At 38.5% G+C, this 24,163-nt stretch overlaps 1 long non-coding RNA gene across 1 annotated transcript in view; it reads left to right on the top strand.

Moving 5' to 3' along the window:
- Window positions 1-24,163, top strand: part of LOC135412068 (uncharacterized) — a 122,052-nt gene that overhangs the window by 19,544 nt on the left and 78,345 nt on the right. The window contains exon 2 of the long non-coding RNA XR_010429486.1: window positions 7,476-7,533. This is a non-coding gene — a long non-coding RNA (uncharacterized LOC135412068). The remainder of the gene's footprint in view (window positions 1-7,475; window positions 7,534-24,163) is intronic.

Below are 24,163 nucleotides of genomic sequence, written 5' to 3'. Positions count from 1 at the left end.
GTGATTCTACAAATGCAGGATCCTTGTTTCAAACGGGATTCCTTTTAATTTGTAGATATCTTAACTTTACTTCCTCCCTTCCTTAGTGTGGACTGAAAATGCACATTTTTTCCCAGGGAAAATGATACTCTCTGTTCCTGATTAAATTTCAACTCTAATTTCAGAATTTGGTTTTCATATTAGTGGAAGTAATCTTGACAATGGTTTAACAAAAATGAAACTTATTTTATTTGATTATTTTACTGTTTGTTGGGATATGCCTTTAACACTTAAATAAATTTTCCCAATCTTAATATTAGGATTCTTTGAATATTAGGATTCTTTGGAAGAGAGGAAGAGGAGATTTTGTTCCAGAATATTTTGAGTAGAAGCACCATGGATTCTTTTCAGCTGGTTTTATAGTTATACAGTTTCCCTAAAAAGCAGTGTAAATATTGGGTTGAATGCCTAGAAGTATATTTCTCAGTTGTTGTCATGTATTAGGCAGAATCTTGTATTGGAATCATGAAAAACGTAGCTCTTCTAAACACATGGAGATGAAGGAAGTATGTCAAGTCTGACGAGTACATTAAATATTAACAGAAAATTCTCTTACTGATATGAGGACTTTTGTAAACCCAGAAAACACCCAGAGTAATACAGGGTCAGCTCTCTAACAGGATGGGCAGTTGAAAACTCTTTGGGCAGATGATTTCTGGCAAGGTGGTCCAGAATTCAAACCTCCATGACCTTCTACCAAACCTTAGATAACAAAGGCATATTAGAAACAGTACTAACTGCGGTCATAAAACTCATTCACCCAGACTGAAATCCTCCTTAAAATAGAAGTTACAGCCTTCTTGGGAGGCTCATTCCTAAGGATTAACAGAGCATTCACTACTTGTGGGAAAAATATGGGCCTAAAATTGGAAGGCATCATTTTATAAAGCAGGACAGAGACAGAGAGTTGTGGCCAAGGGAAGCAAGGCTACCCCTGGCATCTCAGAGGAAGTCATTAAGATGAACTTAGTGTGGGGGGAAAAAAATCACTCTCTTGGCATGAACATTACTGAGGAACATTACTGAGAAACTAGCTGGTCCCCACACTGGCTGCCTCTGGTGAGTGGAGGCGAGACAGATGCAGAACTCTGATTGTATTGATCTGGGTAATAAAAAATTTAAAAAGAATTTTTTTTTTTGGTAGGAGTAGAAATGAGCTAGGAAACCGATTGCAGCATAGACTGGTAACTCACTAATCAGAGTTCAGGGCAGCTGGAAGTAGAATAAAGTACATGGGGAGGGAAAGGCCAGCAGCCACCGCAGAAAAAAAATGGATAAACTCTGGCTAACATATGGGAAAACTGGAAACCAGATGCATAACCTCTTGATCATGCTACATGGCAGAAATTTAAAAGAGAAGCAGAGACAGGAGACTTACCTCTTTGTGAAGCTTGTAGTTATACAAATTCCGGTACAATCTTGAATTACACGTTTCTCCTTGCTCTGTCCTAAATGGTTGGCCAGCCATTGTCCATTGCAATTTTTTACAGACATGTTGATATAGACAACCATGTTGATAAGTAGATGGTTGAGATTAATATATTTGTGGTGTCATTAACAGACATACATTGTAGCATGCCACGGTCCGAGGGGGGATGGGGCCATGACACAACACACACGGGTGGGGAGACAAGGTAGAGGTGCAACTGGGATACTTTATTGAGGTGTCCAGAGGTTAAAGTCTTTAACTTTAGTGCATGTATTTATATACTCTTTATATTTTCTATGAAGTGTTTGTTTCAATGCAGGCTCAACTTTATGTGTTTTCAATCCCTCTAGTTTCAATACACCTAGTCTAATTTTTATACAAGAGTTTGAACTGAGCTCTGTTCACATTTCTGACATATGTCCTACAGCATTCTATTCCCAGACTCATCACCTGCAGAAGGGGTTGCTGCACCCTTAATGAAAGAACTTGTCCCAACTCCATTCAACATTGTGGTTTAATATGCTCCAGATTTTTCTGAGGTCTATAAAAAGATTTTGAGGAAATTTCAGAAGTCCTCCTCATCTTTCTGTGGTATGACAATGTATCTGTAGAGACAGATACGGAACTGTGGTATTAAATTCCTTGCTCTATCCTCAGAGATGCTCAAAAGCCATCTGGACATGGTCAAGGGCAAACAGCTCTAGGTCACCCTTTGTGAATGGAAGGTTGGGCCACATGACCTCCAGAGGTCCCTTCCAACCCCAGCCATTCTGTCCTCTAATTACTTTGATGACAGAAATTACAATGTGTGTGGATATATGTTTCACAGAACACTTATTTTTATTCATCAAATATGGTTGTTTGAGATTCTCATCACTACAGAATACAGTCAGTGAGAGAAACATGGATTTTCTTCTAACATGTAACCAGACTCAGCTTTGTACTTTTTTGAGCTTTCAGCTCTAACTACATATTGAAGATGCACATTCTATTAAAGCTGACATTCTTATGGATTTCTGTACTCACAGAATACTGGTTTTTGAACTCTTTTTCTACACTTTTTGGATTTCTCATATGTCTTTACATCCTTTAGAAAAGATTTCTATTTCTGAACCACAGTGCCGTTGTTATTGCCCTTCTTATTGCTTCCATCTTAGTTTCAGTCATCTCCATCCTTACATATCCAAATGTTTGTGATCCTTTCCTGTCTTGCTTTGAGTAGTGTTTGAATTCCTTAAAGGGAGGCAGAGTTTTGTCATGGACTTCTCATGAGACTGGCATTTTGCTCTCTCTCCCAAGACTACTCAGTTGCTCTAACGCTGTCTGTGAGTGCAATGTACTAATGATAAAGCAAAGTTGTGCTTCATTCAGGAACACCTGAAATTGCTATATTTAGAAAATCAAACTATCACTTTAAGTGTAGAACATCAGTCTTTGATTAAAACCTGCTGCTTGTTTCCACATATGCATTCAGTTGGACCAGTTACTTGACTGTAGTGATGAAAGTTATCCATATACCTGAGTAAGCTTATGGCTTGAGTTAAGTGTTTCTTTTTTTTCTCGCAGGGAATAGAATTCATAACATAGGTCAGAGACTGTTTACAAAAGCTTTTGTACAAAGTTTTAAATATGAAAGGGTAAATTAAGGAAATCACTCTTCCCCCCCCCCCTCAATCTTTTCACTTAAATCTAGATTTTTCTGCATATAAATATATAGAACATTTTCTGTAATTGCTCTCCTAGCAGAGCAGATGACTTGTCAGTAGATAATAATATACTCAACACTTAAATAATTCCTTCATACATATTATTAGAAAGCATTTTACATACAGTCCCAGCAATATCCATTTTACAGCTGGAGAAAGGAGAGATATATTAATTGATTTGTTAAGAGCCAAGAAATGGATAAAAACAGGCTCAAACATAGGAGGATTAAATTCTTATGCACTCTACATCAACAGGAAGTTTTGCTGTTCATTTTTATGAAGCAACAATTTTATCCCAAGTGTCCTACAATCTTATCTATTGCATAGCTTAGGGCTGATTGCCTTTACCTACAATTGAGATGATTGACCTGACTTTGTTTTAGATTTTTATCCTAGTATGGATTGCTGTGCTCATGGATGAGATCTCTCTCACTTCAACTATCTGCAATTAAAAATTTAAGTTCAAGCTATTTTTTTGAGCTTCTTTTGCTGTCAGTGAAGAAAAGAGATGCAACTCCAGAATAATCTTCTTTCCAACTATCTGAGGACAAAGATGAATTATTAGTTTAAGCTGGCCCTGCTGTCAGAAGCAGCAGTCTTGGAGTCTTTCCCCCTCTTCATGTGTTCATCATGAAGTGTGAGAATGCACTGTGTGGTGAGTGGATCTGTCCAAAAACTAAGCTCAGGGGAAAAGGGCTGATTTTCAGCCAGATCAGCTCCCTGAACAATTTGCCATATATTCATACAAATGTAGGTATTAGCACAAGAGAGAAAGCTGTGCAGGACTGGGAATAGGGAGTGTGAGTAAAAGCAGGGCAGGCCTGCTTTCTTTACATGGTAGCATCAGGTGAAAGGATCTCCTGAACACCAGTCTAAGCCACCTGTGCTGGTTTTGTCTGGAACAGAGCTAATTTTCTTCACAGTAGCTGGTATGGGCCTGTGTTTTGGATTTGTGACCAAAATAGTGTTGATAATTCAGAGATGATTTTGTTATGATGAGCAGCACCTACACACACTCAAAAGCTTTTCTGCTGCTCACCCCAACCCACTAGTGAGGAGGCTGGGGGTGCACAAGGAGTTGGGAGGGAACACAGCTGGGACAGCTGACTCCCGCTGACCCAAGGGATATCATAGACCATATGGAGTCGTGTTCACCATATGAACTTGGGGAGCCATATGAGCTGGGGGAAAGAGAAGGAAGAGGAGGACATTTGTAGCGATGGCATTTGTCTTCCCAAGTCACTGTTACGTGTGATGGGGCCCTGGTTTCCTGGCAGGCTGAACACCTGCCTGAGCATGGGAAGTGCTGAATGAATTCCTGCCTTTGCTTGCATACACAGCTTTTCTTTACCAACTGAACTCTCTTTATCTTAACCCGTGCCTTTTCTCACTTTTGCCCTCCTGATTCTCTCTGCTATCCTCTTGGGCAGGAGAGGGAGTGGATGGCTATGTGGGGCTGAGCTGACAGTTGGGGTTAAACCATGACACCACCTACCCTATTAAGCAAGATTAATCTCACCCAGAGTTTATGTGCAATCAGTGCTACCTGGCAATAACCTTATCAGCTGAAGTTTAGTGTGATATTAGTATAGCAGTGAGGCTTTTTTAAACTCCACCTTCATGAAGGAATCTGACATGGTTAAATAACCAATTTAATTATTGAAAAATTGCTGTTATTGGAAGTGGAAATGCTGAGTTCTCTGTTTATTTGTAATATCTTACATGAGAAGATATAGTTAATTTCCAGAATCCTAATTATTAAAATTTTAAGAATTATAAAATTGAAAAAGACTGAACAGGTTCACCCCATGCTCTGATTTTATACTTGATCTAGTTACAATTCTCTTAGATACTTGTTTATTTTAGTGAGAAGGCAAGCCCAAAAGGATTAAACCTTGCCTGCAGCTTTGTTTTTGTGCAAAAGTCAATTATGGCTGGCTAAATATCCCTGAGGTAAACATGTGTGAGGTTGATAATGTGGTTAGAATAGCAACAGCAGTTGTAAAGGAGACACTGGTGTTCATGGAGTTAACACATTCCATATTGCTATCGTGCAAAAAATTACAGACACTTCCAGTCTGGGAACATCAATCAATTTTTGTTAACTTTCAGGATTTTTTCTTCCTGATAGAGCTAATATTACATCTAAATATTATGTGTGCTGCATCTGTAAATTTCATTCCATTTGCTTAAGGAAACCTTCTGTATGAAAAATGTGAGTTAAAAACTATGTTATTTACATGGTGCCACTGGATTGATTGTGGAATGGGTCAAATCCTGCCATCCTTAATGAGGAAAATATTGACTAATGGCTTAAGTAAATATTATCTGAATTCAATGAATGTTTAAGTCTCACGTATTAAGTGTTCAGAGGAGCAGAAAATGGTTCATAGCTTTTCCTCCTATGATTGCACCTAACCAGCCATGCTCATGCTTACTATTTCCTTCTGTATTTTGCCAATCAAAAAGTCACAATTTCAACAGTAGGCAGCCTTACAGTAAAATAATTAACTGGGAATTGCAAGTTCCTCACAATTAGAGAATGGAACTACAAGTATGTTCTCACAGGCCAGTGGAGTCTTTAACCACTGACATTGGAGTAAGGGAGGCAGAAGAGGCTGTACACCTCTCTTCCAAATGAATTTTTGAGAAAAGGCTGATTTTACTCTAGGAGAAGGCAAAGGGATCATGACATGCAGTCATCAGGGCTTGCCAGACCTCTGCTAGCTCAAAGTGACTTCTGACTACAACATTGGCCCAACAAATCCCAACATGGGATCAAAGGCGCTTTCCATGCATTGTTTAGAAGCCTAATGCCAAACTTTGGTCTATGATTTTCCATGAGTGGTAGAGCACCTAACTCTTTTGCTCCTCTAGTCTTCTCAATATATTTTGTTGCCTCGTCTATAAAATTGAAATATTTTTATCTCTTGGATGTTAGAAGATTGCAAGACCCTCAACTACTGACATAAGCCAGGGTTAAAATAACAGAACATTGACAAATAGCAGAGGTGCAAAAGAAACTTGAATTTTAAAATATTTGTGAATGTATTAGACCATTTTTGTTGAAAGGGTTAGCCTGGTAAAGAACCAGTAAGAGTAACAGGGATAGATAATTTTACAACCAATACTATTTTATTTCTTGGCAATGTATGAAACACCATCCTTCAGGAAATAACCAATTGCCATGTGTGCTAGGCAACTAATTCCCTCTGTCCTCTAAAGGTAGTTTGCATTTATTTACAAGGGTGGTTGCTTTCCTCTCCCCTCTGTCCTTCCAGAAAGTTTATGGTAAACAAAAAGGAAATTGGTGACTGATACAAAAGGTATTTGATCACATGTTGATTTCACAGCATACAGAAAATAGTATGTTAGCTCTCAAACGTCCTCCTCCTGACTCACAGTCTGAGTTACTCATTCAGAAATAAAATACAAAATAAAAACAAAAATTTAAAGGCAGAAAATTTCCAAGTTATTCAGGTGCAAAATCCCTGCAAAACTTTTCCATTGAGAAGTAGAAACTAGAATGTTTTTGAGAATATAGACTATAGAGTTTCATTTTCCACTAAATTACTCTTTGTACCTCTTTTGTCATTAGCATATTTACTTGTTTAATAGAGTACAAAAGCCCAATTTGGCTGGCATTATTCATGTTATGATGGAATATATTTATACCTGTTGATTCAGAGTTGTTTCAGTTCTATGACAAAAACATGATGAGCATGCATTACAGAATATCAAAGTACTCTCAACTAACTTTGAGATGTAAGAGCATAGAGACTTCCTGTGAAGAGCTGGGATCCCCATCAGTGGAAGAAAGTCGACTGTATTGGACTCTGAAATAAATTATAAAAGCGGAATAAAACAATCCTCTAGCATTACGAAAGATTTCCTTTGGATGCAAAATTAAAAGTATAAATGATAGAAAATGCTAGAAATCTTTGCAATCTTAATGTGACCCCATTCACTGTATGTCGTTCAAAAGTGCCTTTAATGTCAAGATGTCACATAATTTTTGTCACAGTCCCTGCCTAATTTTACACCTGAATGGTTGGTACCTAGAAAATGAGTAGTAATTTGATATTTACTTTAGTTTTCTTTGTTTGAGGCATGACCTTCCCTTTTGTTCCTTTTGCAAGATTCAAGCCTAATCCTGAATGTAGAAATACTGGCATTGTCAGTGTAGAAATACTTTCTATGGTGGTTTTGCCAAGTGTCCTAATGCTTCTTAGCTGCTTATTAACATAACTTCAGTGAGTTCCTGTGTTAAAGGATGTCATTTTCATTTTTCTGTTTTACAGATGGAAGAACTAAAGTAAAGAAGGACTACTGTTGATTCCCAAACATGCTTAAAACAAGGTAAGAGGTGTTTTTTCATAATTAACATTCATAATACTATTTCATAGTTTGTTTTCATAATTTTATGAGCTGGTAGCAAAGATTCCATGGACTATAAGGAGTAACCCTGAGTACTTACCTTGTCTCTAAAACAGGGGACAACAGACAACAGCTGATAAATATGCAGATGCTAAATGCAATTCCTTTAATCGAACTGAAAAAATGTCTGTTAGAAGCATGAAGGAAAGACTTGTGATTTTCATGCAAGTAAATATAATAAGGTTGTCTTTTTTGTTTTTTCCCTCCTGCAAATGTCTGTAACTCTAACATATCATACGGAATGAACTTCTGTTTTAACAACCTAAGGGGTTGCTTCTAGTAGTGGTTGCCCTTGGTGAAGAATATATTTGGAAAAAATCTGAATGACCTTGTACTTTTGAGCCAGACTGGTGCTATTAATGTCTTTTTGCTCAGAGACTCCTAAAGAGGAAGTTATATTGTCTGTCGCTGCAAGTACAACAGCACTACAGGAATATCCAAAAAATTGACATTGCACAAAAACAATACAAGTGCTACTGCAATATTATTGCATTAGAACTGTAGAGATCTTTACAATTTATTGATACCATAAGGTTTCAAACATGCAAATAGGTCTTTTGCGTTCTTCTTCATTCAGAATAGTAGCACATGTGTGAATGCTGCGCTACACTCATAGCAGGTTTCAGATCTCCTTGAGGACACAAAGTATTGGTGTCCCTCCCTTTTCAGTTTGTGATCCCCTTAAATCACTGGCCTGTTAGCAATGAAGGAGTACATAGAAAAATAAAGAAAAAATAAAGGTCCCTAAAATGCTGAACAGTTCTTGAAATCCCGAAGTTATCAAGAGGCAAAAGATGTTATTTCTCACCCAGATATACAAATGATAGGTTGCTGATCACTCATTACTTGTCATGCATCAGAAGCAGCAGTGACCTAAAGAATAAAGACTTTCAGAAAAACAAGGAAGCTCAGTAATGCACTGCTCAGAGGACAGTTCTAGACACAACAAAATCTTTCCCTTTGCTTTCTATTGTGCAGAAGTGTCTGTTTTATGTCAGTGAAGGCATTCCTGTTATCAGTTGTACCATGGGCTTCCAGTACTCCTGCATTATTAAAGCCTACTGAATGTGATCCCCCAGGATGCTGATACTTTGGCATTGATCTACTGATGCACTTAAGCATATTGGTGGGATCTATTCACCAATAGCATTTATATGCCACTGCTCTAGGCTTTCTATCATCATGAACTGCAATGGGCAGGGTGACGAAACAATGTCAAGAAGCAGATAGAAGCCAGAATCACCCCAGCAGTAGGGAAGAGAAGCCTTCAGGAGTTTTGGAAAACCATCTGAGTTGTGTCAAAGATTGCACTACTGCAGTACAGTCCAAAATATCACAGAATCATAGAGTATGCTGAATTGGAAGGAACCCATCAGGATCATCAAGTCCAACTCCTGCCCCTGTGCAGGACAACCCAAGAGTCCTGCCTGAGAATTTACCTGAGAATATTGTCCTGAAAATATTGTCCAAATGCTTCTCAAACTCTGTCAGGCTTGGTGCTGTGACTGCTTCCCTGAGGAATCTGTTCCAGTGCCCAACCACCTTATGGGTGAAAAATCTTTTCCTGATGTCCAACCTAAACCTCCCCTGACTGAGCTTCATGCCATTATATGAAAGGGTGAGGAGCAGCTCTTGTGAAAGGAAATTAATATTTAAGTGGAATTTGCTTATTTATTTTCCAATGATAATGACTTTCAAATTTCCATTGTTGTACACCACTTTGATCAAACGGTTTGTACAGGAAGATGCCGTTCTCCTCCTTTTCAGTGGCACAGAGAGCTGAGATGACTTGACCAAGCTCACTTAAAAGATCACAGCATAGCCAGGCTTTGAATCTCAAAGAAAGGCAAATTAATAATAGCTCTTGTGTGACTAACACTCTGTAAAAGAAAGAAGTGTTCAGTGATGCATTTTATAGGGGACACAAACTAATGTGTGTTTGCTGGATTGTCGAGGACCAAGAATCAGAATGGGAACGATTCTAGAAATGGAAAAATATGTACAGCGATTGAATGGACTTTATGATGCAGGCTTTATAGTTATTATATATACATACATTGTATGCTCCCCCAGAATTTGTATCTTCCGGGCACGTCCCGGCCTGTTCACCTCCCTGCTCCTCTGTTTCTCTGCCGATTGGCTGGAAAAGCTGCAGAGAGGGGACAGCCCCATTTCGCCCTTTCCTCCCCTGGTTCCTCCTGCGCTCCTCCCCTTTTGCCCGTGTCCCTATCCTGGCTTGTCCCCCTACCTGTCTGTCTCATGCTCCGCCCTATGTTCTGGCCCTTTCCCCTCCCCAGCTGATAAAAGACTGGGTGCACGTGTGAATAAAGCATTCTACCTGCGTCCCACCTTTGTGTCCCGGACTTGTGTAGTGCCACGGTCCCCCCCGCCTTTCGGACCACGGCACTGGATGATACCACAGATAGGATGGTTCTTGAACAGAGCATGTGAGCAAACCTAACATTTTAGAAGACATAAAGGTTACAAATATACATAGTTATACATTCTATATTATATATGTAGTAATGTATAGAATGTGTAGTAATGTATGTTAATGTTTATATGCAACCATTTATATATATATATACACGCACACATAGCGTTTAGATTCTGTGGAAATCCTCAATGAAGCAGCCCGGGTAGAAGTTCACAAGATGTCTGTGCCTACCTTTGATTTGAAGAACTTAAACTTTTTAAGAAACTTGACTTTATTTAATTATGTTAGAAAAGTTTACTAACCACTTGTAAAGTAATCACTTACATTTAGTGAAGTAATTCTGATAAGAAAACCAGTGTGATAGACTATTACTTCAAGACCACTTTAACTCTTTATAATGGGCTGATGTTCTCAGTTCTCTAGCACACCAGCCAACCACAGAGGATTTTTAGGGGAAAAAACAACATTGAGGTTGATATCTATACTAATCTTTTCTCTAACAGACAAGATTCCAAAAAGCAACAGTTAATTTACCTTTCTGTTCTTCCTGTGAATAGAGCTGGTCATTAATTTTTAAATTTATTTAAAAAATGAAAATTACATTCTTTATCTAAATCAAAATTTAACATATTTCAACTTGTGAGTGTGAAAAGTGATGACTGGGACTGACTTGGTCTCTGGGTTGAGTTAGAGATGCACATCGGGTAAAACAAGAGCCCTAATCATGCACCTGCTCCTATTGCAGACCATGCTTCCCTCACTGTCTTCTATCAAAGCTGTGATAGAATACATATTAGGCTTCAGAGAGAGAGACTGTATCAGGCAGAGAAAGCATATAAATTGTAGATCTATCACATGTTATGTGAATGCATATTCCACTTGGGCTGAATACTCAAAACCCCAAGCTCCAAACCCAACTCCTTTTTTTGAATATGCAAAAACAATAGAAGAAAAATATGTGCTCCAAACTCCATATTCACATGTGTGGAGTTTGTTAGACTGTGTGTGCTTTGGCAGTAGGAAAAAAAAAGAGGAAGAACGGCACCAGGAAAAGGACGACAATTCCTAACAAAGACAAAACAGCATGAAGAGCAAGGCAAAGGGGGTGAAGAACTTTTGTAGAGCCTTCCTGAAGGATGAACTTGTTTCTGTCTCTCCACACTGTGGTCCTCTGTACCTCCATCCTCCCTCTCTTGTGATGTGTTTGTTTCCTCCTGTATTTTCAGCATGATGTGGCAGTCAGGGAGGGATCATTCTACCATAATTTACTTGTTTAGCCCAAGAAGTACTTCTATATCTTCTCCCAGTTCACTTGATAGACCAATTATTGCTGATTAGTTGTGCTGAACTCCATGCTTGTTGGTTTGTGGTTACGTGCTCTCAGACTCTTAACATCTGACAGAAAGCAAGGACGTGAACTTTATTGCTAATCTACCTGTCGTTTGTGGGTTCAACTCTTAACATTTATATTCCATTAATATTGTCATTTCTGGACTAAATGAATACAAAATCTAATCTGTTCTCTCAAGAGGAAATCACTGTAACACTTGAACATGTTACTGTTGAAGGTATGTGGGTCAAATATTGATTTTTTCCAGTATGCCAGTATCAATCAGTGTATTTTAATTTAATTCAAAATACAAGGAGCCAAGAGTTCGTGGAAACAAGTTATACCAAGATGGACTCATTTTCTCAGGGCTGCTATCTCTCAGTCTGCTGATACAGTGGACAACAGAGATAATTCAGTACTTTAAGGAACACCTAGGCTGCTGGGTTGAGATAGCCTGTGTTTGTACTCATTCTGATAAAACTGAGAAGCAATTTGTTAAGTGAAATCTCTCCAGAGGAGCATGAGCAAGATGGTCTTCAATGAGTAGTTTTAAAGCCCAAGGGATTGGGTTGGAATGGTAGGGGGAGGGGATCTGATATAGTAGCATACTATTATGGTGCACAGTAAAACAGGGATACGTCAGAGATTCCTAGTCTAGAATATCTCTAGCAAACCTCAGCAAAGAGACAGGCCATGGCAAACTGCAGTTGTAAGTAGAGCATGAAAGCAAGCAGTGTTGCTGAATGTGTTTTCCTACCCAGATATTTAATATTTCAGTAGAAATATACGGGATTCATAGACATGATGGACTCTGCTGGACATGAAGCAGAATTCCAGATCATTTGCGTATATTTACTGTTGGGATTTCTGGATATACAGGGAGAAGGTTAGAGAGGGGATAATAGATTTAATTGATTAGCTTACAAGGAAAAATCAGGAAATATGCCCCCAAATTGTAGACACAATGTTTGAAAGTTTTGAACCACTATCTAAGATACAATGTTTGGGTCTGAAAGAGGTCAAAGGAACCTTTGTGTTGGTTCACATATCTCCTGTGAACTTGCATATTTGTTGTTTCTGTAACTGAAATGGATTTTCTAGGGTCCAATGTTGTGCTGTATCCTCAGTGCAGGGATTCTAATAATCCTGGCAGCAGACTGATTTTCAATAAGTAAAGTTCAGATTATGAAATCACTTCTCTTGCTAACAAACACGTGCTCCTGCAGACAGATTCACTAAGACCAGTGGAATTACTTGAGAAAGTCTTGACTAATTTCAGCAAGACTTCCATAGTCTTGGTCCACTTTGGGTAGTTAGATTTAATTGTGTTTGAAAAGGAGCGGAGCCATAACAAAGTACAGCAGGGGAGAAATCTCAATGGTTCATATGGATATGCCTCCACAGTAGGTGAAATCCTCATTCTTATCTGAGATTTACCCCAAATCCCACCCTGCTATTCACATCCCCTTAAATCCTTGCCTGTTTGTCCACTGAAAATTGGCATATTTGCTCAGACATAGCTATAGGATAAAGTCTGTGCTGTGCTTTAAGAACAGTTCTAGCCTGTCTACTTTGTAGTGAGCATGTGAGTGAAACTTATCTTGTTTCTTCAATTCTATTTTATATCTGAGAATTTCTCACCCTTTTCCTTCCTCCTGCACCAGAGACTACATGCATATGTGTTTGTGTATGGTTACCATTTAAATCTCATTTCAGATGCTCTGCCTCATATCTGACCAGCAGAATCTGTCTCAGCCCAGAAATTTAAAAAGAAAAAAATCCGTTTATAGTTGGTAGTTGCTGACCAGTTGCTGACTATTAAGTCAGTCATGATAATATTCATAGGTAGAGGATGGGAATGAATTTTTTCACCTCTGAAGGAAAGACAAAATTAGTCTGAGTACTAGGCACACATAAGCATATACTGAAGTATCTCATCTATGCCATCTAATTTAGAAAGCTGAGTTGGAAGCCTGAGTTCTCGAGTAGAAAATCCAGAAGAACATGAGCAGCAAATGAGGCAGAGGAGGGAAGAAAAGAAAAAGAGTGACAGAGAGGACAGAGGGAAAGAAAGGATTTTTGATTAAAGTAATTGATGTGATTTAGTCCCACAGAGTATTTCATAGCAAAATGTTTTGAGTTGTCCTCTGGACCATCTTGAATATGAGGCAACGATTCCTAATTCAGTAAGTAGGGACCTGGGCAAAATTTGTCCCTATGCATTCTGCCAAGGGTTTCAAGACACCTCTGAAAAGCCCAGCACACTTTTTATTAGCAATCCCTTATTTATTGAATCATGACCCCGATGTGATTCTTGCAATATAAAGTATTCTGCCACTCTAAGGAGAAGATTTTTTTCCTCCTCACTGACTTTCTACTGGTCACTGCTCTTCTGGTCTTGCTGTCTTGTAATAACAAAAACTAGAGCAAAGTGTCCTTTCAGTGCATGCACTCAAATCTGGAGTTATTGCTTTATTCACTGCCACTTCAACTTGCACAGACCTGTCCTGTTCTCTTATATTTTTGTTTTATCTCTCTGAACTCTCAAAGCAAAGCCTAGTGTCATGGTAATGCGTGTATTCAGTGAGAGCACACAAATGTATGTGGATGGTAAAGGGGCTTCAATTTAGTTCAGGACAAAAGAGATAGGGGTTGGTGTAAATTCTGAAAACTGCAGCAAAGGGGCAGTCTGGCAATTGACCATCTACCAAGAATTTGCAGTTGTTCCTTAGTGTTCCATGAACCCCATCCACAAACTTTGGGGTCGCTCTGTCTTTCAGTTGAAAGTCTGGAGTCAGAATTGGTGAATCCTGTAACAGAAGGAGGAAGAAAAAGAAAAATACCCAATATAATCTGATGACCTGGAAGTTACACTGGGCAAGATACTGAGGACCTACTGAAGATTAATCTATGGTAGAAAGAAGCAGCAGAATCAAAGTCACAGAGTGCCACTATCTTTGTGACTGTTACTGAAGCAACAGCAGCAAGAGTGGGAACATTTCCAAGTAATCAGTATAAGAAGTGCTAGAAAAACTATTGTACTGTTAAATCCTGGGTCATCTCAGCTGGAATTGCAGGGACATACTAGAGGCTTTTTCTTTGATTCCCATTCAACCTCTGCCATGTACAACCCAAGACAGATTTACTCATGAAAAATTTAAGAGTAGAAGTACAAGTTTACTCCAGCTACATATGAACTGGTTGTGAAGATTTTGATCCATTTCCTTTGCATTTTTATGGTCATAAATCTATTATTTGAGAAGACTTTTATGCTGTTATGCTTAAAACACTGTCCCAGACAAAAAAGACATGGAAAGTGTGCTAAATGAAAATGTCTCTCGATGTTTTTCATACTTTAGAACCCTCTGTTTTCTGCCTATATGGCTGAGAGAGGGAGGAGATTTGTTCTTTTACTTGTAATTTCTCTTCCTTAGCTAAGCACCCTATTCATCTCTGTGTGCAAATTTTGCCTTTTTTTTTTTTTAAGTTGGCTATTTGTGTTTGATCACATTTTGTTTTTTTTATTTAGAAGGAACTGAAAACAAACAATAAGGTTCTTGGTTGGAAAAAGGCTCCAACAACTCCAGTAGCTACTAGTCTTGGTCATTAGGCAGCAAGCTGCCGAGTATATAAGCCTTGAAATATCTCTCTTCCACGCAGATAATTGTTTCCTTAGTGGGAGTTTGTAAAAATCGCCTTTACTCCAGACTTTATCTGGTTTCCCTGCTGCACCACCCTTTTCTTCTTCTTCAGCTCATCCCCAGTCTTTTCTTCCTTGGAGTTTTATTCCATTTGTTTTCTGAGATGTGGACCAGTGACAGTCTTTTAATGCATTTTTTCCGCATGTCAAATGGTCTTACTCATTTTAACTAGTTGGTCCTTATTTGCATAGAACTTAAGGCAATTCTTAGGTAAGGTCTGATAAGTTTGCAACACTATTTCTGCATGGCTTGAGCTTGACTATTTAGTCAAATCACATCCCAACAATTCAAGGAGAGGTGAGTCAATTTTTTATTTCTGGTCATTTGACCTCGCCCACTACTGAAAGACACAAAAAGTCCCTTTACTTTAAGTTCTACCAGGAGCACACATTTTGGCATAGGCAACATGTAATTTAATGCATAAGGAATCTAAGCTCCAGAAGATTCATTGGAGCCTCCAGAACAACCTGAAGAAAGAAAAATGTGAAGGATAAAATGAGCTGGAAAAATAGTAGGGAAGGAAGGAGGTTGACTGCCACATACTCCTAAACAGTGCTCCACACCAAAGAGTCTGAATCACCCTCTGATGTCTTGACTGGCTATTCAGTGAGTCTGAGCTTCTGTACCACTGCTCAGCTTAGGACGTGTAAGGTTGATATGAATACCTGCCCACTTCCCCTCTGCTCCTCATGCCCCTTTAATAAGGAAAAAATTGATTCCCTGTTCTGTAGCTGGGAGAGAGCACAGTCTCCCTGGCTGAGTAACAGCTGGGGAAAAAATGAATAGACCATATGCTGGAGAACAGCCGGCAGAACGTTGGGACAAAGCTGTGGACCACTGCCAAGCCTTGCAGCTAAAGCCATGGCAGCCAAGATGAGGAGTGGAGGGAGCCTATTCAGAAACACGCTGTCAGGGACCCTGCACTTGGTTACTTTTAGAGACTGCAATGTGTAAATTCTGAATGAAAGAAGGAAAAATTACTTGTTTTCAGAAAGGTCCTTTGAAAGGAAAATCATTTACCCAAGTTGCCCTGAACATCCTTGTTAAAACTTACCTGACTCCCATATGCTTTAATATTTTTTCACCTTTCTGATGACTCCAGGAAAGTTTAGACCATTGCAGAATTTTATCTGAGGGAATGACTCCTGACTTCTTTGTTTCACCTTTTCAACCTTTGCTCCCCTTTCTCCAGAAGTGAGTTCTTTACTGTTTCACCTGTTGCCTGGGCTCCTTGGCAGGATGGGATCTGCTCAGGGGTACGTCATGGACAGATGTAACAATTCTGCAGCCTCTGGAAGAGGTTTGTGCAGACTTCTGTGCAACACAAATCAATCTGCAATATTTTCTCTCCAAAACTTTTTTCCCTCCTACCTATAAACTGGTTATATATGCCAGTCTCTTCCAGGCCCACAGAGGATGCCCTTGGTGGTAATGTATAATTTTATTAGAAGTGCACTGGAGAGCTGTAGCTGATGAACTCGCTGAGCTGTGTGAGAGAAATAAGGTAGGAGCAGGAGCAGCCCTCAGGCAAAAAAAGAGACAGACCTGGACCTGAACTGTAAGCCCACAAGCTGTGGTACACAGCCAGCTTTTTCATATGAAATATCAGTGTGAACCGAGATAGTTGCTAAGTCTACATTGGATGCTACACACCTGATCAGTCTTACTCTGTGCAGGTGTAAGTCAATGACTAAATTGATAAATGGGAAAACAAAATAGAATCTTGGCTAAGTTTTGGATTAGAAAAAATGAAAGATTTAAGGTAGGGCAATTTTTTACATAAAGAATATATGGATGTTATTAAAAATCACACTTCAACTTTCTGGTAATAATCACACTCATTATAGTTCTAATTAAATTTGTTTAATCAGGCTCGTGTCTTCTGAAACTTTTTACTTTAAAACATAGTACCAGCTTAGAGACACTTAAGCAAAAATAGTGAAACAGTTCACATTAATCAATTGTGACTGATTTAAGTGAAATCTGATTGCCTACAAAGCTGATATTTATTTGTCTAACAACGCTAAATGAAAGCAGTTGGAAAAAAATCCTTATGCAGTGGTTTATACCTTGTTGGTTATTCCCCTGTAATTAGTTGGTTTAGATTCTAGATATGCAGTCCAGTGTAACTTGTCATATATTGGCTTATAATGTTTAAAGGGAAAAATAAATGAGAATATACTTCTGGAATGGCAGTGATATCTACCAAATTTCCTTTTAAATATGTGCAACAAAATGGATTGTTAAAAATAATCCCCTGAGGATGGTGCCTCTTTTGTCATTTTTCTACCAGAGTGAATCCTGCACTCTGACAGAAAATTGCTCATTAATATCCAAGGAATGACCAGTTTTTCAAAACAGTCATTCAACTATGCTGCCACTGTTAATTTTTTAAGCATTATGGGTGCCATTAATTGCTTGATGTGGTTGATAACAACAGCAATCCTTTTCGAATGGAACATTAACTCCAAAACCAGTCATTAGTTTTTGTCTGCATACTGTAATTAACACTTACCTTCCAGAAGGTAAACTTCATGACTTCACAGAAATTGCAAAGCCACATGTCACTGGGGATTTGGTAACTCTGTCTAATATTTATATTTTCTCTTAAGATATTATGATGGGGTGGGATTTTTTTGGTGATCACTCTTTTGCTAGTAACGATTTGCATTCACATGGTATACACAGTAAAGATAAGGGATCTGATCTGCAATTTCAGCCCAGGGAGATTTTTCACTTTTTTCCCCTCCAGCTTTTTTTGCTTCCTAAAATAGGAGAAAGGTATGTATGCCTCAAGTTGCTTCTTCTCAGATGTGTGAGATAGCACCACATTTGGTCACCCAGCAGGGACGCATTGAACAATCTTTTTGAGCAGAGCAGAGATAGTTACTGAGTGTCTGTAAAACGGAGGTTGAGGATTGTTTGAGGTGGAAAAGACAGGAGAGAATATTTTTAATTATCTCACACACAGCATACTTTGTCCTTGCAACCTCTGCTCATGTCCACTACATCTCGTGCCAGTGGGTGCTGAAATCAGAGGTGAAGAGAGGGAATAGCTGACCCATCATGGAATAGAAGAACCTGCCAGAACTGGAGCTGCTAAGATGTGAATTTTGTAAAGTAAATTCATGTCTTTACTTAAGCTTAAAGGGAGATACGGAGGGTTTGGTTTGCAGTGTCTGTTCCTTCCTGTGATACTTTTCTCAGTAAAAGGTGCAGAATTAAGGGTGGCTGTGCATACATGCAATATGGAGCTCAAAATCCCTGCAACAGTGTCAGTTTTCCCCCATAAGCTACTTTTATATGGTCAGTAAACTCACTTCCAGTTCATTGTGGTATGACTTTAGACACAGTTCATTCGATTTTGCAGTGAAGGACCACACTTAATGTGCTGAAGTACACATATATGGACAGAAGAGTGGAAAAGCATAAAACATATTTGGGTTTGTATTTAAGAAAACAGTTCTTTCTTTGGTCTATGCTTGAAAAAAAACCCACAAAATGCAAGCACAAAACTAAAACAAAACCAACAAATCTAACCTCAATATAAACCTCTAGTAAGTCTATTTAGTTGAGATTTTTAAAAGCACTACATGATTTAAGATATATGCTGTCCCTGAAAAACTGAGAAGTTTGTGCTTCTAGGCTGCTAAAGCATGTTTGATATGCCTGTTTATATTGGATTCTTTATATTGGATTCACTGGTAGCTTAGCTCAAATTGAAACAGAGCTTTGGTATATCATTCCTCCAGGACTATAATGTCAGCTACTGACACCATCTCCAATATTTTCTGTTTCTGGAATGTGCTTTTTCAGAGCATTGCTTGGTGACATCAAAGGGCACTTCCCAGTGGCAACTTCTGCTGGCTGAGAAATTAGTAACCTGGAGATGCTCGTAAGTCTTGCGTGCTTTGCTCAGAGATAGTAAACACTCAAGGAAAATTACACACAAGTGATACTCCCTGCAGGCACTCTAAGGAAGGCACTGGAATTTCCTAAACCTGCTGCAAAAATGCAGCTTATTTAAAGATGTCTTGCTTATCTAACTATTCTTTATCTAGTTATTCCCGTACTCTGGCCTACAGGTCATTTCTCCTCTCCTGTCCCCCTGCTCCCCCCCGCAATTTGCTAATAAAATGGAGTGGGTAGAAAAGGCAGGTATGAAGTCTCAATGCAGGTGCTTTATCCGTAAAGTTATTTGTGTAATATTCTTTGGGTGATGCTTTTGTCTAGCTGCGCTCTATATTCTCTCTAGATGGGGAAATATTACAGAATTTGTAGTCCCCATTTTAAATGCATTTTACTTCTTCCAGGTTTTGGGCCTCTTGCATTATTTTGAACCTTAACATTCTAGATTTTTTTCAGCTGGGGCTATATTCTTTCTGTTGTTGTTCAAAAATATATTGAACCATAGAAATGGCAGAGGTGAAGAATGCTAACACCTGAGTTAATACAACTGCGTACAGTTAAAAAGAGAAAGTGCTTTTCACTTAGATCAGAAGGATTTTGTATTTCAGACTTCATTTGTCCAATTTTTTAGGCATTGCTGATAACATTTCTGTAATAGCCATTTTGACTTGTATATATATGTCCCTTGACTCTAAATTATAGTAGAGAAGATTTAAACCATATGTATTTAAAGCTAAGCAGCCAAATGTAACTGGGTTTAATAAGAGCTTATATTAAGTAGATGCTGGCCCAGGAAGACCATTTTCCTGTGGTGATGAAGAGTATTGGCTATTGTTATTGAATATTAGGGTAGAGTTAAGTTTATTGTCTATAGAGTCAATATAAATATTAAAACCATGTAGATACACCTTTGTAACTAAAAGTCACTTGTCTGCATCAGTGTGTGGTTCTTTCAGAGAGGTGCTCAGCTTTCTAAATAAATCTTCATGAGATTATTTTCAGATTATTTGACTGGAGCTCATGAAAAGAGGCTTTGTTTATTTTATGGATTTACATACAATTTATTTAAAATAATCTTTTTATAAGTGGGCCAGTAGATCATAGTAAACCGCACGAAAAATATTAATTTTCTTGCTTCTTCTTTTATTTTGGAAGATATGTGTGACTCACTGTCTTTGGCAAATGAATTTATGTTTTTTTCAGGAAGTTTGAAACTTGCAAAAGGGACAATAAGGGTATTTGGTAGGATATCCACTTTATCTTTTTTTTTTTAAGAAAAGAGTTGAGTAAGAGTTTGCAGTTAAAAAAAAAAGGATAGTTTAAGTTGATCTGAGTCTGCTCTATTTTTCAATTTACAATTAACTAAAAAGTTTCCTATTCACCTGTTTTCTGCAGATTATCACTTTTTGGCAGATGCCAGTTGTAAAGGCATTCACAGATTTACACAGTTATTCTGGACATATTTGCATAGTCATGTATACACCTAGAAAAATAACATTTGAAATGGCTGCAATAATAAAATAAAAAACATCTAGCCTATATTTACCATTATAGGTTCCATTAATAGTACATCTGTGTCAAACTGAAAGAGGCAATGTCAAGAATGGCTGAGCTCATGCTTGCCCTCATTGCTCAGCTTCCATGTCATCAGTTTTAAAGAAGCTGAGGATATGTTAAGGCAATGACATTGTTCCAATTTTCCTTAGCTATAAGGAGCTTTCACATGCAGCAGCACCCCTAGGTTACTTTCTTATTCTCTTAGGGAGCAGATAACATGGATAACTTCCGTTTTAACTTGGAAATTGGTTTTCCTGGTCTTTTAAGGGTAGTCAGCATTAGCAAGGAATGTGAAGGTAGGATTTTTGAGCAATGGCAGTTGGCAGCACAAGGAACACCAATCAGTGTAGAACTTGTGGTGAGACCATTGCAGAATCATTGTAACTCAAGGTTTCAGTAGCCTAAAGTGCAAGTCTGTCAAGAACATACTATTCCAAGTCCACAAGGAAGGGAAAATGACAGTGAGGATTTCAGGAGTCTGGCAGAACATAGCCTGAACATAGACTGTTCTGCCAAAACAGAGGCTAGAGGGAATAGTCTGCTTCATTAGGTCAGCTTGATTAAAGTTGTACCAGGAGTATTCATTCTGCCATAAAAAATCTGAATAAACAGAGTAGGTACAAATTTCTGTAGACCTGGAGAGCTGTGGGACTGGGGGGCTGTGGATTTGATGGGAGAGCTGAGGCTTTTGCAGGGCGCTCCCTGTAAACTCACATCTGTAGGGTTTGGTAGTTCCACTGAACCTGGTAGCAGTTCAGAACCTGCATCCCTTTTCAGCATTTGTTTTGCGCCAGCTAGGTCGAGAAGTCTGACGTGTGAGAACTTGAGCTCAGTGCTGCAATGTTCACATTGTCATTCTCTTGATACTAGAAAGCACCTGCCCAAGTATTTAGATCTCACTGGAGTTAAGGAGATTTGAATTCAGGTTTAAAATTAATCACATACTTAGACTTGTTGTTCAAGAGGAATGAACTTAAGTGTTTGCTGAATTGGGGCCCAGAAGAAGTAAAGAAGCTCTTTTACTATTTTCATTCTTTTAAAATTGGCTACTCCTGCAGGATGTGTAGCCACCATTCACATTAATTACAGAGAAGGGGTGGCAGTTCAGTAGCCACACTGCACACCTTCAGCCCCTGGAATCAAAAGCTGAACTGAAATGCTGAAATGAGCAGGGGGATGGCTCACTCTTTCCTAACCTCTGACTGTATCATTAGGGTGGTAATGTTATTTAAGCCTAATGTATCACAAGGAAATGGTTTCATTGTTATCCAGTGGAGCCCTATGACAATGCTGTGGTGACTGAGGCTATAATGAGGAACCGATAAGATTTCAATGGCAAAAGGGATTCATTGCTAGTCCATGACCTCATGATGAAATCATTACAATGAAGTCAGAGATATGTAGTTATTATGGGAAAACTATTTCACAGCAAGTCTATAAGGGCCTTTTTGACAGTGCCATTATGAAGCCATTACAATGTAAGGTTATGATGGTAAAATGGTTTAAATGAAACCCTATTATGGTTTAAAAACAGACTAAATGGTGTCAGTGGAAGCTATTCTGCCTTCTAAAACCTAAAAGAGTTAAGCAGACTTCTGTTTCTAAACAAAAACAAGTGATTCTGACAAATTTTCTCTGATAAGGGTAGCTGTGGCATACCTCAAAAATAAATTAAACTTGTACTACCACTCCCAGTCTAGCATTTGAGTGACATCTAAAACTGACTGTCAAAGTAAATAGTATATTCAAAACTGAGTAAAAATCCCACTACCTAAGACTGACATCTCATCAGTAAGATGGCTACTGGTTAAAAATCTAGCCTAATCTAATCACCCACTCTATCACTGGTGCTGAAGTGGAATAAAATACACATTTAAAAATTGGTCTGTGTTTGACACCTCACTATGAGATAATTAGAATAATATTTCCACAGAGGAACATTCCTCTGAAGTATCTCTGTTTTTTCCATGTGTAATTTCCAAATCTTTCTTGTCAGTCCTGTTTAGCTTTAAATTAGTAACTATGTATTTTATGTTCAAAAAGTTCAGTTAGGGATGATCTGATAGCACAGGGACTTGGATGTGGGACTCCATGAAGCTTGTGGTGTTTGAGTGCCCACGCCATTCAGAAGGGAATGTTCTGGCCCACAAGGACGGAAAGTCTATCCTAAGGTGAAGAATTTTTTTAATAGAATGAAAGATTTCTGCAAAATGTTCCAGGTTTGACAAATCTGCTTTTTTTCTCTCCCTCTACATCAAGACAAAAGAGAAAAAATAGTTCCCATGAGGTTTACTTATTCTAAGAGTTACATGTGCTGGAGTATTGTTATGGGTTGTGAAATCTACAGCCTTAAAGAGGAGTTTCAAAACCAGTTAGTTAGGTGGGAACTCTTTAATCTCCTTGCTCAATGTGCATGTAAAATGATCTGACACACTGTCACAGAGTGTGTCACATACCAAACCACACTATCAGCTGTGGATCCCTGTGAATAGAAGTTGATGTATCTTTGTTAATCTGGCATCTGTGTGTCCTAAAACAGCTTGAAGTGTAATCATTGGGGTTTTATGTATCTTTGGAGACTGTGACCCCTGAGGACACATTTTTGGATAGAAGGACCAGGATTCTCTTTAGCTACTTAGGAATCTCAACACTTTACAAAAACTAAGGTTGAAAGCAAAGCCTTGAACAAGAAGTTTCCTCTTGAAAAGCAATCTCAGTGGTTTATAGCAGTTTGAATTACACCTTTTGCATCTCCTTTGCAGAGACCTCAAATGGATGCTCACTGTTCTTTTTTGGAACACATGCTGTTTCTGTACAGTAACTGCAGTAGAGAGATTATCAAATGAAATATGAGCTCTATATTTCCCATTTCAGATAAACTAGAAATTATAGATTTTTAAAATTATTTTGGTATTAAAAACTACAACCCAGCTATCAGTTCATCAGTCAAATAAATGTCATCAAATATACTAAAAGATGCAGGTTTTTTCTGGTATGTTGTAAACCAGGAATAAATAAGCTCTCCAAAATTTGGTAAGTAAAGCTGTGCAGTACTATAGAAATAAGTAATATCCTAACATCACATGTGTCAAATTTTGCCATGCTCATTCTTTTCAACTTCTCAGTAAGTTCAAAACCTGTTTGATGTCCTTTGAACAATACCATCACAGAAATTTCGCAGAATATTCTGAGTTGAAGGGACCCACAAGGATCATCAATCTCTGTTATCTGTGGTAATGAGGAGGTTATTCTGTAAACTGGTATAAATTGGATATTACAGGTACTGTGGACCATACAGCAGAGGGAATCCTCTGAATACTTCTGTATACTGCCAGCTTAGGTCTGCCATTGATAGAATTGAGCTTGAAATGATAGTTCTTCCTGCACTCAATGATTCCTATTGATTAATTGGATGCCCGTATCACAGTCCCATATCACAGTGAGGTAGGTGCTGGGAGGGTGTACTGCTGCAGGCACTGTTCAGCACAGAGACTGCTTCTGTACCTTCATGTCACACAGCATCCAAGATGATGTGAAAGGCCAAATGCAGCAAAACAGAATGGATGGGCCCGTTCACATCTTGTGCTGTTATTGACAGGTCGTAGTCCTTGCCTGAGA

The sequence above is a fragment of the Pseudopipra pipra genome, chromosome 3 (assembly GCF_036250125.1).
Source record: "Pseudopipra pipra isolate bDixPip1 chromosome 3, bDixPip1.hap1, whole genome shotgun sequence".
NCBI classification, from domain to species: Eukaryota; Metazoa; Chordata; class Aves; order Passeriformes; family Pipridae; genus Pseudopipra; species Pseudopipra pipra.
This window is presented reverse-complemented; position numbering and strand designations above follow the sequence as displayed.